The 13,264-nt window shown below is 42.1% G+C and overlaps 1 protein-coding gene across 2 annotated transcripts in view; it reads left to right on the top strand.

The window, feature by feature from the left end:
* Positions 1-13,264, top strand: part of LOC307034161 (uncharacterized protein) — a 112,027-nt gene that overhangs the window by 39,923 nt on the left and 58,840 nt on the right. The window lies entirely within an intron of this gene.

Genomic DNA, 13,264 nt, shown 5'->3' with positions numbered 1-13,264 from the left:
GGACCATTTTCTTTCGAAATCTCTATCTACTGAGATTTTATTTTTTCAAAGAAGCCTCTTTATTTAGACAATAAAATATGTTTTCAGTTTTTGGTGCTTAGCTAAGAAGTACAGGACCTATTTAAACAGCAAAACCATATTGACACATTTTATGAATGTCGTTTTAATCATACCAGCATGAGAACAAAAAATACACACTGAGACATTATTTCAGTGTCACTCTATTCAACAGACCGATGGCTGTGGTTAATCGTGTAACACACCAGGAAAGCAATGTGGGAACATGACGACTGCTAGCTTGCAAACACATCTGTTTTTATCAAGTACATTGCAGATTCCATATGGTCACAGAAAACTAATTCTGTAGCTGAATAAGATGTTTGGTTTACATACTGGATATACTTACTGAGCAACAGCAGTGAGTTGGATGGCTCCACACACCAAAGACATTGTTGGAGTTGCTCAATGCTGTATATTTCACTCTATGTAGGCTAGCTGTTTTGTTCCATAACATTACAATAGCCACAGTGTAGGTGGTAGAAAGCTGTAGGGGAGAGGTGAGAGGATATCTCACCAAAACCAAGAGATGTGAAGAACTTACAGGTTAAAGTATGTGTTGAGATAGCGCTCTCTGTAAGGTAGAGCATTGTCATTTTCTCAAGTTGAACAATATTGTAGAGTATCACTGATTTATTTGTTTTTAAACACCAAAAACTCCCTTGCTTTATTGGCAGTAAACTCCAAAGCATGCCTTCATGTATTTTAGAGTACCCAACATTTTTCCTTTTTTTTACAGTATATGATTTTGTGCATCCTGTATTTCTGTAAACTTTATAATCCTACAACCAGTCTTGACCATTTGTGATTATCTAACGTTACCAAATGTATCAGGATTTAAACCTAACAATTACTTTTTAACAAGAGACATTTCAATCCATTATAGTATTATAAAGTAAAACCAGTGACATAAGGGACTAGGCCATGCCCTTTCTTATTGCAAATAACCATGTTATCGTTACACCTGTGGACAATTTCCACTGAGAAAGAAGTGGTGTATAATATTTTACACAGCATACATGTTATGTTTCATTTTTGCAAAGTGCTTTTAAGAGGGAGAGACCGAAGCATGGCTGACAAAACACATTGGGAATATTTTGTGATTCACACACAATTGATATTTATTTGCAAAAGACAATGTTTGTTGTTCTAAATACAAAATAGAAAGTCAGAAGTCAACTACTTCATAGAATCGAGCACTCCACCTTTCAGATCTCACATCTCTTTGTAAAGACCTTCTGCTTGAGAACAAGAAGCAAAGCCACATGCAGCAGCTACACTGAGAGTCATGCGTTGTGGTGGGCCATCTCTCCACCCTTTGACCAAGCATCAAGGCTGTTACTCAGAACTATGGGCTTCAACAGGATGAGAAGTGAAGTGAGAGCTACATGAGACTTCAGCAGGCTTCATCATTGTTTTAGTTTTACACATGCTTATTTAAAGTAAAACATGTCTATCTCAAGATTATTTCTAAAGATGCAGAGGCATCTATCTAATTTAACATCTAACTGTATTGATTCATTAAACATTTAATTAGACAGGCTGCCATTTTATCACCATGTGAGATCACGGTTCAAATTCCTGCTTTGACCGAAAGACGGGGGTTGGACCAGGAAATGATGGGCACCTCCCCTGACTAACTGCAACTACAGATAAAAGGCAATAACTTGCAGTAAGGTTAAATCAAAAAGGATCATCACATAGTGTGACTAGTGGTATTCCACTTGCCATTTGAAACAAACAAAAGTATATCAGCAATGCAAGCCCAGCTTCCTGAAGTTTATAGAAAGAGAAAGGTACAAGCACCCCTTTGTATTCACACCTCAGTGTCACGATTCTCATGTTATGTCACGTTTATAGTTTTGTAGGTTTGGGTGTTTTTGCTGTTTTCCATGTCATGTTTTCCTTTGGGTTATTGTCTGGTCCTTTTCCCTGTGTTTTCCTCTTGTCATTAGTTTCCCTGGTGTGTCTAATTGTCTGATTATGTTCACCTGGGCCCCTGTGTTTTCTCCTCCCTCCTCACCTGTGTCTTGTTGTGTGATTGAGTCTTGTGTGTATTTAAGTTCTGGGTTTTCTGTCTGTCTTGGTCGGTTCGTCTTGTTCCCTGACTAGTTCTGCAGTGAGTGTCCTGTTTGTCATTGTATAGAAATATCATAGCCTTGAAATAAAGGAAGTTTCAGTTTAAATCTGCATTTGGGTCCTGCTTGTTTCACAAACCGTGACAGTACGAACCGTCCTGAAATATGGGCCCAGCAGATCCTTTCGAGCAGGAGATATTGGAGTTAACCGTTGCTTTGGCTGTCTGCTCTAGTCAATGGTTGGGAGCGTCCAGGGGTCAGCAGCGAGAGGCTGTTCGGGCTGAGGCACACCAGAGGGCAATGGAGAAACCAGGTTTAGTTAAATTCTTACCTGGCTGGATTTTGGACTTCCTCTCAGTGTGTGATTCCCGGCCTGCTAGCCCCAGGCATGCTAGCTCCATGTCTCCCAATTCCCAACCTGGCACCATACGCCTTGGTGGGTTCCGTCTGAAGTCAACCCGTGCTTCTGCCCCAGTTCCTGCTCCTGTCCAGGAGTCATATTCTGGAACTCGTCTGGCTTATGGAGGTCCACGGAGTATTCAGGCGGCTGCTAAGAGGAGGAGTCGCAAGGCCAAGCTAGCAGCTCAAGCCCCTACAGCCATGTTTCCGGCTCCAGAACCGGACCTTACAGCCATGTTTCCGGCTCCAGAACCGGACCTTACAGCCATGTTTCCGGCTCCAGTGCCGGCCCACACAGCCATGTTTCCAGCTCCAGAACCGAACCTTACAGCAATGTTTCCGGCTCCAGAACCGGACCTTACAGCCATGGCCCCGGCTTCAGTGCCGGCTCCAGTAACCATGGTCCCGACTCCGGCTCCTCGTCACCTGCTGACTAATGGGCCGACGCCAGCTCCCCGTGTCCTGTCAGCATACCGGCCGACTCCAGCACCTCGTCTCCGGTTGGCTGTCCGTCCAACGCCAGCTCCCCGTGTCCTGATGGCTGTCCGTCCGACGCCAACTCCATGTCTTGTCACGTTGGAGGTCCCGCAGACTACGCTTCTGCCGGGGGTCCTACCAACCCCAGGTCCTGAGCCGTTGGAGGTCCCGCAGACTGCTCTTCTGCCGGGGGTCCTGCCAACCCCATGTCCTGTGCCGTTGGAGGTCCCGCAGACTGCCTTTCTGCCGGGGGTCCTGCCAACTCCATGTCTTGTCCCGTTGGAGGTCGCGCAGACTACTCTTCTGCCGGGGGTCCTGCCAACCCCATGTCCTGAGCCGTTGGAGGTCCCGCAGACTGCCCTTCTGCCGGGGGTCCTGCCAACCCCATGGCCGTTGCCATTGGAGGTCCCGCAGACTACTCTTCTGCCAGGGGTCCTGCCAACCCCATGTCCTGAGCCGTTGGAGGTCCCGCAGACTGCTCTTCTGCCGGGGGTCCTGCCAACTCCATGTCGTGTCCCGTTGGAGGTCCCGCAGACTACTCTTCTGCCGGGGGTCCTGCCAACTCCATGTCTTGCCACGTTGGAGGTCCCGCCGACTACTCTTCCGTTGGGGGTCCTGCCAACTCCATGTCCTGTCGCGTTGGGGATTCCGCCGACTGCTCTCCTGCCGGGGGTCCTGCCGGTCCTGTGTCCTCTTCCATGGGGGATCTTGCCGACACCGGCTCCTGACCAGCCTCCGGAGCTGTCTGGTCTTCACCCCTCCTAGGACTCTGCCTTGCCCCCTGGCCGTCCGCCCGAGATTCCCTCCATGGACTCTGCCTTGCCCCCGGGCCGTCCGCCCGAATTCCCCTTTTTGAACTCTGCCTTGCCCCCGGGCCGTCCGCCCGAATTCCCCTTTTTTGAAATCTACCTTGCCCCCGGGCCGTCCGCCCGAGACCCGTCCTCCAGACCCCTTCCACCCACCCTGCTGGACTTTTGTTATTTTTGGGACATCTGGAATCCGTCCCTTGAGGGGGGGATTATGTCACGTTTCTCATGTTATGTCACGTTTATAGTTTTGTAGGTTTGGGTGTTTTTGCTGTTTTCCATGTCATGTTTTCCTTTGGGTTATTGTCTGGTCATTTTCCCTGTTTTTTCCTCTTGTCATTAGTTTCCCTGGTGTGTCTAATTGTCTGATTATGTTCACCTGGGCCCCTGTGTTTTCTCCTCCCTCCTCACCTGTGTCTTGTTGTGTGATTGAGTCTTGTGTGTATTTAAGTTCTCGGTTGTCTGTCTGTCTTGGTTGGTTCGTCTTGTTCCCTGACTAGTTCTGTGGTGAGTGTTCTGTTTTGTCATTGTATATATATATCATAGCCTTGAAATAAAGGAAGTTTCAGTTTAAATCTGCATTTGGGTCCTGCTTGTTTCACAAACCGTGACACTCAGTGTGAAGCCCAACCACAGCCGCGCTGAAGTTTCCATGAGTCATCTGGTTGTCAGTGTGAAGCATTTATATCTGACTTTTTGTGTGAAAGTACAAGGCATGTTATGGCTTGTTGTCAATGTCAACAACTGTTGACCCTGAAGAAAGTCACAAACCACAACCTGCAGCTCTGACAAATGTTCTGGAAGTGTTGGCCATATAGATAGATAAGCTATTTATATTTATAATGATATTCTCCATACACCTTTTGAGTTGTCAAGAAACCCTAAATCTTCATTTTTTGTAATCCCAATTCTGAAAGCGTCAGAGTTAATCATTTGCTACAGAGCGCAGGATCACAGGAAGTTTCAGTTTAAATTCCTTTAGTGTGTATGCTTACACATTCATCAAAGAAGAGGCGGTTCTTAAACTGGTCTACTTTGGATACATTCATAATGGACTTTTCTGCATTGTTTCACTACATCCATCAAACACATTTGTTACAGGAGCAACCATTACAAACTGGAGGGATCAAGTTTAAAAGGCCTAGGCATATTATATCAGGAAACCTATTTTTAAAAAAGTTGCGTTATAGGAGATGTAGGAGTCTTCTTGAAGTTGCTTAAACTTATTTAAAAAATGTTGCATTGTAGGAGACGTAGGAGTGTTTTTAAAGTTGCTTAAACTTTGAACATTCTTTTTAAAAAAATCCGTAACTCCCCAAACTGTTTGGTACTATAATACAGAAGAATGGAGCAACCTTTACCTGCAAATGTATCTTCCGTTATTAGCCAGCATACAAAACATTGCTTCCCCATTTCTGTGACCAGGAAATTGGCTTTAAGCGTGTTCATTTTAGCAATGAATCATGTCAAAACTTAACTGCTGGTGCTGTAATGTGTGATGGGGATTGCCCACGGTATTGAGTGTATGTAAGTCGCTTTGGGTAAAGAGTGACATGTAATAATGTAATGTAATGAACCAGAAAACGCTGATCATCTTTTAAACAGCTTTCTTTTTTACAATTGGTGGAAGTATGCACATATTATTATAATTATGTTAAATGTGGGGTATGTAATTTTGGGGAAACCAGCTTGAGTGCGCTAGAATTTGAAACTACGCAGCCGAAAAAAATCTGCCTCTTCCTTCAGCCTTCCTTACAGAGCCCCTCCTCCAACACACACGGACGCGCACATGACCAATGAGGGCACGAGATAAGTTTGTGTGCAGATGGAAGGCTGACAGGCAGGTAGGCCATCCAGTTATTTTAGCCGGGCAGGCTAAAATGATTGGTCGTGATTTTTACAGCGCTACGGCTTCCACAGATGACATTTTTTTACGTATTTATTGTCAAAGCATTTAATATATTCCTTAGGCGCTTTCACACCGCAGTACTTTTCCCACAAAGGTTCATGAGAACTTAGTTCATCAGAACTCTTTAAGTACAGATCGCGTTCACACCGGAATAAGTCCCTGGGGGTGGATTAGGCAAATGAAGCCGCTGACGTCACTTCTTCTTCTTCTGCTTTGGGTTTACTGGCAGGCCGCAAACAACTTCACGGCGTATACTGCCGCCCAAAATCCCCGGCCGGAAGTCCCCAGAGTTGGGGACTGGCTTTCCGAGTAAATCGCCAGAACGCCGACACCTCCTCATCTCCAACGCTCCCATGTTTTATTTTGTGTTGCCATAAATTAGTCTCTCTGCGTTTCTGCGCTGGGCTAATGCTAATGCTCATAATGATAATGCGAGGATAATAAAATGGTGGCTTCACAACACTTTTCTGAGTTTTACGGGGCGTGGTTTGCAATCCGCCCAGCCAATCAGAAATATAGCTCTTTTCTCACAAGAGAGCCGCATGAGAGTCCCTGCTCTCTAGCAGGGACGGAAAAGGGGGTAAAAAGGTTCTCATTAACTCATTTTAGTTCCGGCTCTTTTTGGTGTGAACGCGACATTTCGGAACTATATCGGAACTAAAGTGGGAAAAGTACTCCGGTGTGAACGCGGCTACTGCTATCAGGATATTAAAAGCATTCCATGGAATATAACAAAAAGTGTTTCTGAAATAAATGACATACCCCACCTTTAATGTTGTTCTCTTCTTAAGTTAATCCTGGTAACACAATTGCTCAATGGTCAAAAGTAAACACTATGGTCTAGGTAAAACACATTTAAGTGGCTTCAAAAGGTATTTGTTTGCTTAGCTCCTCCTAAGTTTGCCACTCATGTGTATCTTACTGGACAGTGGCAATATTGCACCGCATCAAAAAAGTCCATCTGGAAATGACAAGAAAATCAAGATTGTTTTCGATTGTTCTGTTTTGTGTGTTTACACTCTGTGTAGTTAAAGGAAAACATGAAACATAAAAACAGAAGCTCGCTTTTGCTCTTGTTTCATGTGTTTAGGTTGAAACAAAGGGTGATATCATTTCCACTGTGGTGGTACAATGAAATAAGGAGAAGCCAATCAGGTTGCGCTAAAATTGTAACCTCCCACTTCCTATGATTACATTAAGGCGAATCTACTCGAATACGATTTCATTTACCGGCAGCCACGAGTGGATTGACCAGAAAATGCTGATCATAGTGTATTCACTGCTGATGCTTGGAGTGGGGGGTAAGTATCTAGACTTGAGATATAGTATATTAATTGTCATGTTCTGATAATCATTCAGCTGGGTGCTAATTATTCTTAATGTATCACAAAGCAATCATCTGTGTGCTTATTATATATTTCAGGATGCACACACGATCAGATCTTTGAGACAAAGACTGTTGGTGTTGGGGATGATGTGACTTTGACTTGTTCACGCCAGAAATCCTTGGATCCAACAAACATGTTCTGGATCAGGCATGGTCCTGGAAACGTCCCTGAAGTCTTGGGAGGAACATTTTCTTTTGATTATAAGGGTGTTAACAAGAGTCCTCGCATTACAGCAAAACAAGGGCCTGGAACCTTTCTCCTGCAAATAAATAAAACAGAGCCAAGCGATACTGGAGTTTACTACTGCCTAAAAGTAAACAAATTTGACATGACATTTTTTAATGCGACATATCTGAGGGTTAAAGGTAAATCATTTAAACTCTTTGTTATTACTCTCTGCTACATAACATAATTGTATTTTACTACTTTCTTAATGTGTTATGTACTAAACCCCTTTTGTTTGATATGGTAGCTTACTATTTTTGTCTTTTATCTTTACTGACCCTTTGCGGGGTAACATTGTAAATGACCTCAGAGGGAAATGCGTAAATGATTTCTGATTTCTGAAATGAAATACAGAAAAAGTAGATTTCACATTTTTTTGAAAACGTATACTTTATCTATATATTTATCATTTCCAGGCCCTGAACCAGATATCACTGCCATTATTCAAGGCCATCAGTCTGATCCGGTCCTTCCAGGAGACTCAGTGACTCTGCAGTGTGCAGTCCTCTCTGAATCTCAGAGCAGAACTTGTTCAGGAGAAACCAGAGTGTTCTGGTTCAGAGCCGGATCAGATGAATCTCATCCCAGTGTCATTTACAGCCATAAAAACAGCAGAGATGATTGTGAGAATAGTCCTGAGGCTAGCTCTCCACGGAAATGTATCTACAACTTCTCTAAAAACGTCAGCTCTTCTGATGCTGGGACTTATTACTGTGCTGTGGCCACATGTGGGGAGATGTTATTTGGAAATGGAACAAAGCTGGACATTGAAGGTAACTGCAGAGCGTTTACACATCTTTAATAATCATTCATTTTGAATCTGGTAGAAACCCTTATCAACCAAAATCCAAATGTCATGCATTGTAATACTGTCGAAAAAAACGGTACATTTTTCAAATTTGCTAACCCATATTTTCTCCTTTTCTCCATGATTTTAGTACCTAAGTTGTGGGATCAGCAGCAGGCCATCGTAGTTCTGGTTCTGTTAGCTGCTCCTTTTGCTATAAGTCTGATTGTTATCGCCTTCCTGATTCATATAATCAAGATGAAAACTTGTGATTGTTGCAACGGTAAGAGAATTGTCTCATACCTCAATCAATCAGACATTTGGCAAAGCTCACCTTTTTACGTTATATTTACATTACAAATGTGTGTAATTGTACCTACATCATGTGTCATCAAATGTATTTTATTTCAAAATACAGCTTCTGTTTCTCTGCAAACAAATCCCGTACCAGCCAGCGGTGATCAGCAGAGGCAGCAGGTACGGTCAAAAAGAGAAGATGTGACTGAAAAAAGTTGTTGACTCATTTTTTCTACATGTAAATCATAACTTTTGTCACCTCAATAACGTTTCCATACTTTTTTTCAGAGAGAGGAGGACTCAATAATGTATTCTGCACCCAGCTTCATGAAGAGGAAAACTGGCAGAGCAAACAGGAAGAATACAAAATCAGCAGAGGGAGAGGCGATCTACACCGATGTCATGTATTCAGTGATGGACTAACAATATACTGGACTTTCTGATTAAAGCTTACTGTTGGGGATATATGTTCCTAGGCCCATAACTTTGACCCAGTCAGTTTGTACTGCCCTCACTGAGCACAGGCCTGCAACCTTGGGCTGCTGTGCTCTCAGTGTTTTGTCTCCCTATTCCTGCCTGTTGGCGTCAGCTGATAGAGGTGTTTTAGTGCTTTGCCTGTTTTATCTTATTATGTACAATGTTGATTATTCTCTCAGAACCAGCTAAATACATGGGTCTGGGGTAGAGATCTTCAGAATTGGTTTGGCAACCGCTGTGTCACCTCGTGGCGGCAGCACATGTCTTGTCAGTTCTCCCGCTGTAACTCAAAAATAAACCATCAGTGTTTGCCATCAAAGTTCCAGCTCACCCAGTGTCATTTTGAAATGATGTCCAATCTGCTTAAAATCATTGTATAACCTTTTTTTAAATAAAGTAAATTGGTTACATGACTCAAATTATTATATGTGTATAACTGTTGGATTAGATTTTGTGCAAAGTCTGGGGCATCAATACGGTAAAGCTATTCACAAATCATTCTTAAAATATACAACATGTCCCTCATTTGACCATCAACATTAACCCATGCTGTTATTTATGTATATATGAAACATGTATTTCAGCATCAATTGGGGCAAGAGTCTGCCGTTCAAACCACACATTGATCCAGAGTGAAATATCTGGAAAAATGTTTCTATAGGATGTCTCCTAGTCAGTTTTGTTGATACCCCAATGTTTATCTAGTGCATTGGTACTTGGAAGATTTTTGTGTTGTGTGAAATCACTACACATAGGAAATGGTGACAAATGAAATACATGGCAGGGCAGTGGCTCAGCTGCTAATATACTGAACATGAACTGCAACTTACCCATTAAATGTCCGTGTTTTAGTCACCATAACTTTATAAAACATGTCAAAAAATGTACAGCATGAAAAATGGTGGGGGGCAACTGAAAACCTCTGTCCTTCTAGCCTCTCATCACTTTGTAAAGCCCTTTCATGTCTGGTGTGAGAACAAGCAAAGCCACATGCAACGGCTACACTGACAAGCAGGCCCAACGCTGTTTACTCAGAACACACCTGACTATTGGGTTCAAAACAATATGTAGTGAGGGGGAAGTTGCAATAAACTGCTAATTAGTTTTCAATGTGCTCAGTAAATGTACCAAGAGAAAGAGGCAACCATCTACTCTTATGCATCTGCCACAGTACTCTGCTATAAGTCCTGCATTTATGGCGCAGTGGAGCAGATTTTTCTAAAGCTTTCAGACAGATGTTTGATGATTATCTGGCAAACTTAAGTCCTGCACTTGACAAAAAGACGGTCATGTCATGACTTTACCCTTTACTGAAAGGTTTTATTATTCCACTTTTAAAATCAGCAGTGCATGCTGAGTTCCCTGAGGCTAAAACAGAGAGAAAGAAAGGCAGCAGCCCCTCTCTGTTGACACCTTAATTTGAAGCCAAACCACAACAGTGCCTAAGTTTTCATGCATCATTTGTCTGTCAGTAGTGACTGTGAATGCATGTCAATCTGTTTCTGTCAGCTTGCCAAATGCAGGCAGTGCTGTGCACACAAAGTAAAAAGTAGAAGGTCCAAAGCATATGATTTCACTTGTTAGAAGCAACAGCATTGCTCTGTAACATTTGAATACTTCAAAAAAGGCTGAGGAACCCAAGGTAAGGTATGCTTTGAGGCTTCTTCTAAGCCTACAATACTCCAGTGTAGATATGGCAATGACAAACTTATATCCCAAGCTCCTCCAACAATGCAACATAATATATATATTTTTTTAAAACGGACAAGTAAAATCAAGCAATCTGATTGGCTTTTAGCCGTGATATACTGAGCGTATACCACGGGTAGAATTGTAAGTTACTTTTCACAACAAGTCAGTATCCCTCCGCGCCTGAGAAACACAGTATACAGTTGGGCTGAAAAGCAAAAAAATTGAAAGCAGCGGAGAAGTAACGGGGGCAGAAACCCTCCTTTTTACGCAGCGGTCCAGACATAGACATCAAACGGCAAAACATATTCAGTGTGCAGTTCCTTTGGCATTAGGGCAGGGATATCTAGATACTTTCCAAGGTTTGACATAATGAATTGTGCTACTTTTAAAGCAAGCAATGAAGTTTTCAAATCTGTAATCAAAGAGGTCCGCAAAAACGCTATCGACCAATCAGATTGCTTGATTTGACTTGTCCGTTTTATAAATATATTTTATTTCCTCCGTTACGAAACAACCTTACAAATCATAAGATGGAAACATTTAAGATTAACTTCGACCTCCGGGGGGGTCTTACTATGGAGGAGTGGATTGAGGAGTGCCTATGTCCAGAGAAAAAGCACCTAAACGACGACATGCACACGTACGTGAAGAGCAGGTAGACCAACTGGACACTGCTCTCTCCAGAACTACTGGAAGCCGAATTTCGGGGACCGGAGAAAGTGGAGCAATATTCTTGCCACGCCAAGCAACAGCCTGTATAACCTCAGCCACAAGTAACCTCGTAAGCCATGCTACTGATGCTGGACAGTTTTTCAGTGGGTGCACAATAAACGGCAACATACAAATGAATGTAAATAAATAGCCAAATAATGGATCAACGCTCTCTGTCTAATATGTTCGCTAGCTGTTAGTGTTGTTGCATAGCAACCACCTCGCACTATGTTTCGTGCAGAAGGCAACGGAGGGACTATTTTATTTTCAACATCATTATTTACGAATAAAAACTATTTAAATTAGAGTGTGTATTTTTATTTCATATTGCCACACTTGGTATCCGTTTTATAAAAGCAATAACTCACGACAGGCCGTGGTATATGCTCATTATATCACAGCTAAGGGGCGTGGTTCGGCCCGACGCGAAGTGGAGGTTCGACAACGATAAAAACTAATTAAGTGCAAGAAGAAACAGTAGAATAGTGCAGATTATGTTGCAAGACCAATGGGCAAGTAATGCTTATGACGTTAACTACTATATACATGTCAGAAATAAATAAAACAATAAACTAAATAATGCAGAGAATGTTGTAAGTGACCAAGTAAATGCAGGGTGTCTATAAACATGTACAATTAAATAGTGAAACAAAATTAAATACTGTTTATTGTGATTAACATTAAGATAAATCAAGTGTAAGATGCAGACAGATGCATGCTTTAGGTTATGGAGGATCTTAACAGAGCTCAGGCATTAATGCAGTCTTATGGCCTTTGGGATGAAACTGTCTCTGAGTCTGGTGGTTTCAGACCTGATGCTGCGTCACCGCCTGTCAGACAGCAGCAGACAGAGCAGTTTGTTGCTGGGATGATGGAGGTCTCAGTTTTAGTAATACTTTTAATGCCAGAGTTTGAATGCAATCGGTATTCCTGTTATTCATTAAATAACACTTAAGGATCTGTAATAAAGTGGTGCGCTGTTTTTGCCTTTCTCTCCACTATGTATAAAGGTAATACAATGTGGTAAGAGCTCTCCTCTGTCTGCCATGTTTGCTACAGGTGACTGACAGGCAGAGTGGGCATCATAGTGTGCAATCATAACAGATACTTTCCAAATGTAGATTAATCAAACTGATCAATTGAATTCCTATTGTTATGATTCATATTTTTAAATGAACTGCGTATCTGAGGACTATGTGCCTTTCAGTCAACCTGTTTATTATGCACATTTTTTTATTTGTGTGTGGAAACATTTGAAAAATCTTAATATATCGCATAAAACAATGTTAAGAAAATACAACAGCCCATGAATCACAAACATATTACTGCTTGCTAGTTGAGGATGTCTGGTGATAAGGCCGCACAACAAATAAATACTAAATATATGGAACAGAAAATGTATTGTGTGATATTGTCTCTTTGGTTTGTTTATAATAGTATTTCACAATAACATCAGATCATTTACTGTTTTAACTCTGTGTCAGCAATAGAAACCCAACATGAAAAGTGGGCTGTTGGTTTTGTTTCATGTGTTTAGGCTGCACAAGGCAGTTGATGGTTCATTATATTTCCGCTGTGATAAAAGGCGACTTAGGAGGCCAATGAGATTGCTCTGAAACTGTTACCTCCCACTTGATATAATGACATTATAGTTAATCATTTTTAATGCGCATCAAAATTGCACCAGTCTCAAGTGGAATAAACAGAAAATGAGGATCATATTTTATTTACTGCTGATGTTGGCAGTGGGACGTAAGTACATGTAAAAATGTCCTATTGATTTTCAGATGTGTGTGTGTCCATGTTTACAATAATTGAGAGAGCTCATTTTTTCTCTGTGGTTAATGTAAAATGTATTTTCAGGATGCACAAAAAAACCAAACTTTGAGACAAAGACTGTTGGTGTTGGAGTTTCTGTGGAGCTGACATGTCCCCGCAAGTCTTCGGGAAGCTTGTTTTGG

The sequence above is a fragment of the Notothenia rossii genome (assembly GCF_949606895.1).
Source record: "Notothenia rossii genome assembly, chromosome: 3".
NCBI lineage: Eukaryota > Metazoa > Chordata > Actinopteri > Perciformes > Nototheniidae > Notothenia > Notothenia rossii.
This window is presented reverse-complemented; position numbering and strand designations above follow the sequence as displayed.